This window comes from Athene cunicularia, assembly GCF_003259725.1.
Source record: "Athene cunicularia isolate RWA chromosome 4 unlocalized genomic scaffold, athCun1 chr4_part2, whole genome shotgun sequence".
Classification (NCBI taxonomy): domain Eukaryota; kingdom Metazoa; phylum Chordata; class Aves; order Strigiformes; family Strigidae; genus Athene; species Athene cunicularia.
This window is the reverse complement of record NW_020799099.1, coordinates 10,635,233-10,640,834: the sequence shown is the minus strand read 5'-3', so window position 1 is coordinate 10,640,834 and position 5,602 is coordinate 10,635,233.

Below are 5,602 nucleotides of genomic sequence, written 5' to 3'. Positions count from 1 at the left end.
AGGGGTGACTGCACATGCCTGGAGATGCACCGGCATGCCCTGTTTGATGGTAAGACTGGTTAAGTGCTGGAGAGTTGCTCAAGGTCCTGTGCAAAGGCTGTGGCATACCTGGGACCAGTCTGTGCCCGCCACCCCTTGTGTTCAGTGTAATGTCCATCATCCAGCCACACCATTTACACTATATTTTGTTTTAACAGACCAGACTAATCCATTAGGGCAGCAGCTGTCTGTCATTGTCCTGCAAGCCTGCTGCCAGTCCTTGCCTGCAGAAATGCAGTGGGGTGGCAGCCCTTTCTGTGGGGAAATCCCTCAACAAGTATGGGAAAAGCCCCTTGTGCCTACAACCAGCCTGCTGAGATCAGCCTTCCCTGTCCTCCTCCCGTACACACCAGACTGGAAATAAAGGCGTCACATGCACCATTCGAGGCTACAAGTACCAGTAATGGTTTCTCAGGCCCCTCCCCGCAGCAGATGCTGGGGCTCGGGGGGCGCATAAATCTGGGGAATTAACTTGTCCACTCCGCCGAGACAGAGGCGCTGGGGCTGCGCCTCGGGTTACCGCCGAGAAATACCTTGTCAGCGGCTTCACCCATGGCCGGACAACGGGGCTCGGCGGAGCCGGCGGAACCCTGGGGAAGGGGAAGGGATTGGGTTGCAGCCCCCCAGGCCGGGGCCGCGGGGGGATGACAGCCGGCAGCTGCACAGCCAGCCCAGCCTCAGCCCTGGGCAAGGGGCACGGGAGAAGATTTGGGGCTGGAGGCAGCACCCCGAGCGGGTAAGTTGCTTTCCCTCCTGCGCGGGGTGGCCATGCCATGCTTGGCCCCAGAGAGCAGCCTCTGGGGGTTCAGCAGGGGGCTCCCAGCGCTGCCACCACCATAAGTCCCCTGACGGCATCTCGAGGCATGCAGGGAAGTGCTGGCCCTTGTCTGTGCACAATATCCCCTGCGGTTCACGGGCAGGGGGATTGTGGCCCCACAGCCTCCTGCTGCCGGCGCAGTAACCCTGACACGTGCCCGGTGCCCTGCCAGCACCGGCAGCCGTATTTCTTCCCAATTACAAAGACAACTGCCACGCAGCACCACAGCACAGGAGGAGACCTTGCAGCAACAGCCCATCCATCACCCCAGCACAAGCACCAAGCATGTTCTGCTTTTTTCAGCTCCTGGGGCTGCTCAAGACTCCCTGCATATCTCCCGAAGCCACCGGGAAAAACTCACTTCAACAAAAGCCAACATCAGACAAACATGCCCTGCCCAGCACATGGCCCAAACTCTGCACCTACGTGCCCTTATTGTTCTTGCAAATCTCTGTTTTCTCTCTAAACCCTACTCATAAAATGCTCTTCAGCCGTCACCAGGGTCAGCTCTGGCCGGCAGGCTCAGCCAGGCTGCACGCCCAAGGGATCAGGTTCGGCAGGAAGGAGGCAGAGCGGGTGGCACGCCGGAGGGTGACCTTCGCCTTCAGAGGAAGCTGAAGGTCGGGGGCGCAGGGAGGCATACGCACTTAAGGGGCCATATCCAGCTTGACTGACACCTGACACGGTCTGCTGTGAACAGAAATGATCTCACAACACCATTACTGCAATTTCAAGCTATTTATCAGCATATATATATATACACACGCATACATAGATATATGCACACGCATGTTATATATAAATGTGTATATATAGACAGCCCTATATATAGATACACATACCTGAAGGAGGGTCAGTGCACTCAAAAGCTTGTTTACTTCTTCCAGCTGTAGTGGTTGGCCTGATAAAATCCATGACTTCCACTTATGCAGCTCATCTTATTTGTTTAATTACATGCACACGCCAACTCTAAACCCAGATCCATGAGCAAGACAAGGACTTAAAGGGGTTATAAACTTCTCCCATGATGTTTGCACCAAACCTTATGTATCAGCATGGCTGAGGCACACACAGAAGCACAGCCATGTCACTTCAGGAAGATTTCACCTTTTGCTGCTTGCTGTGAGGGCTGGAGCTGCCAAAGGTTCAGCCCCTGGAAAGGTCTGCTCTCTGTCCAGGTCAAGGAGACCATAAACCTTTTCTGCCACTGTAAGTTTAAGGTAAATGTAAAAAAGTTTCAAGTCTTCATCAAGGGGGTGACTGGGCACAGCAGCTGCCCACGAGTGGAATGGAGAACATGAAAGTCCCTGGGGGAGATGCCCATCCAAAGCTGCCATGCCCAGAGCTTCACCAGCAAGCTGAGCCTCTCAGATTGTGACCTTAGTGTCCATCTCCATAGTTTCCACCAGCTTTTCTGGTGCCACCCTGGCTGCCAGGCATCCTCTGCTCACACACACTTCTGGACCAATTTTTGCCCCACAGTGAAGAAATCCCTGAAAACTCAAATTCCCATGGGGCAAGGCCATTTTAAAGGCTAGCAGGAGGGGACACCTGTCAGGTGGGCTTGCCCAAGATGGTCCTCTAGACCTGTGGTCAGTGGCAAGCCCATGGCACTGTGTGTTCTCAACCCTTTCTGGAGGGCACTGAGAGACAGCTAAACCCTTTTGGATCTTATCCGCTGCACTCTCCTCTTACCCCTGCCGTGGGGTAAGACACAGATGCCCTGCCCGAGAAGTGGGGTCCTGCCTGAGATGGGCACTCCTGCTCATCTGCAGGATGCCATCGCCCTCCTCAGGGGACTGTTGTGCCCCCATCAGGGCCATAGCCCAGCTGGCCACATACATTGGGCAAGATATTGTCTTTATGGCACATTTTCATCTTCATGATATAACCCTAAAAAGAAAACTCCCAAGCGGCCCTTTGGGCATGAACTGCATCAAATTACATCACTTTCATTTGAATCTATTCATTAGCACAAGGCATTAACTTTAATTTCAAATAGTCCAAGTGCCTATGTAGCATAACTTAGTGGGGAAAAAATAAAAAGATCAGGCTTAAATCTAAATAAGTAAGTAGATATGATAGTCAATTTCCTGGAATAATCCAGTGTAATTGCCTTTGGCAGTAGCAGCCCTTACGTACACACCAGCAGCTTCTGAAGTCTAATGCTGATGTTGTTACCTAAATTATTCAAGGCTTTGTTACAGAGAAAACTTTTAGCAAATGGAGAGGATAAGTTTGCTTTCAAGTGTAAAATTTCATGTTTGGAGAAAGGCTCTTCTGAGCCTCTACTTGATCTACTGCATAACACAGGGCCGTGCTCTGCCATGGCAGGAACAGTCAACCCCCTAAAAGCTAGCCCAGCACTGTTTTAACTGCCCCTTAAAAATATGCAAGGCGAAATGTGACAAGACATGAAACAAGCCAGCGAAGCTCTGTTCAGCGAGCTTGTGTGTGAAGCTGTAGCCCTGGCCGTACCAGAGCTGCCGTGTGCTCCGCCAGCCCTGTGTTTATAGGAACCAACCCTGTTCCCACGGGATGTACGTGTATGGATATGACAGCCCCAAGCCAAGCTGTGCCAGGGTACCTCAGCGCCCTAACAGATGGCCTCATGGGGAAGCATGCTAGGCTTTCAACACCACTTGTTTTTCACTTACAAGAAGGTTTATTTCACAGTATTAGCAAAGTAATTGCATGCTGGATTCAACTTCTCAGGGGACTGCAGAGCAACACCATCTCCCTGTGCTCATGCAGGCACAGGGTGCCCTGGGGCCACCTGCTCCCCAGGAAAACACACCCCACACCACCCTGGGACCTTGCAAAAAAGCCTTTGCAATAAGGTTTTGTGGCCTGAGACTCACCTGCAGCAGGAGGAGGGGGTGGCTGCACCTCAGGTTGCCCTGTGAGGACAGATCCACACATGTCTGAGAGGTATCTCTGGGGAAGGTGTGAGCCTTATCCGGCAGAGCAGCTCTGTGCAGAGCTGAAAGCAGAATTCTAGGAGTACATTAAATAAGTGAATTTAATTTAATTTAGGGAACCCAGGTGCTGCCATGTGACATGCACTTATTTCCCCTGGACACAAAAGCCACCAGGGTCACCTGGAAGCCACCTCACCAGCCTTGCCACTGGAAAACACCAGCCTGGCACACTGCTGCTCCTGAGAGTCCACAGCTGCTGGTAGCTCTAGGAAACAGCAAGGCTGAGCCAGGGCCCAGGATCCTTCATTTAAGAGGAGCCTGAGCACAGCTTCCCCTGCAGCACCCTGGCACAGTAGCACTTCCCCACAGAAAGGGCTGCCACCCCACTGCATTTCTGCAGGCAAGGACTGGCAGCAGGCTTGCAGGACAATGACAGACAGCTGCTGCCCTAATGGATTAGTCTGGTCTGTTAAAACAAAATATAGTGTAAATGGTGTGGCTGGATGATGGACATTACACTGAACACAAGGGGTGGCGGGCACAGACTGGTCCCAGGTATGCCACAGCCTTTGCACAGGACCTTGAGCAACTCTCCAGCACTTAACCAGTCTTACCATCAAACAGGGCATGCCGGTGCATCTCCAGGCATGTGCAGTCACCCCTGACACCAGTGGAGTCCCCCTTAAAAGACAACAAACCTACAACCCTCCCCAAAGCAATGCAGAGGGATTTCTGACAGGTAGCTGCTAGAGAAGGGGGAACTGCACCAGTAGCATGGGTATATTTGCATGTCAATATATGTCCATACACACCTAGCATCTCTTTCACAGCAAGGCCTCTCAGGACTCTGCAGGCTGTCCATGCCCAGGGCTGTAGCACATTCCCAGGGTAAGAAAAGCTTTAGCCATCACTGCAGACAAGGGATGTGCTAAGGCAAGGCACCTGCAGTGCCACACTCCTGGATGGCTGCACTCACACCACCTGTTCTCTCTTCCTACCTGTGGGACAGGGCAGAGAAAACCACTTGTTAACACTTAAACGTTTGTGTGCACAATGTCCAGCTGTTGCAATGAAAGATAAGTAAGGAAATGAATGATGTGGAAAAGAACCTCTCAAAAAATTCAAAGCAATCCAGGTGTTTTCCAGCAATTTGTAGAACAGCAGCATATTTGACAGAAACTTCCCCCATGTGTGTCTTTGTTTTAAACACACCATCAATACCTTTTGTACTGAGTAAAATCTTTTCCCCCTCTGGCTAAGACCTTAGCAGCAGGGTCTGGTTTTGACTCCAAATCAGAGGACAAATACTGTATAGCTTGTATTACTTTCAAAAGGAGTGAACTACTTCAGTCTTTTCTCAGATACCCACAACCAAACAACATTTTTAAGAGTAGTGTATTACAATGAAATCTTACCAGTGCCTTTTTCAGTTTTAACATCTTGCCCAATTACAGGTTAACTAGTGATACGCAACTTGCAAAGAGGAGCCCAGCCTACTCAGGAGCAACCACAGCAAATGGTGTCACCAACTGGCAGCAGACTTTCATCCCTCCATCATGCCAGCACGCTGCTTTGCATCTTCATGTGTAGCAGAAAACCCAACAGAGAAATTTCTGGGCAACCTCTGCAGGCTGTGATGCAGTGTTCAGGCACCACAACAAGGGCTCATCATGAGCTGGGGGGATGCTCTAGGGAAGCTGGGGAGGGGGGCTGATCCCATGAAAGCCTCACTCAGACACCTCTGTCTGCACCTTAACAACAACAACAACAACAACAAAAACAAAACAAACAAACAAACAAACAAACAAAAAAGAAAAGAAGCTCT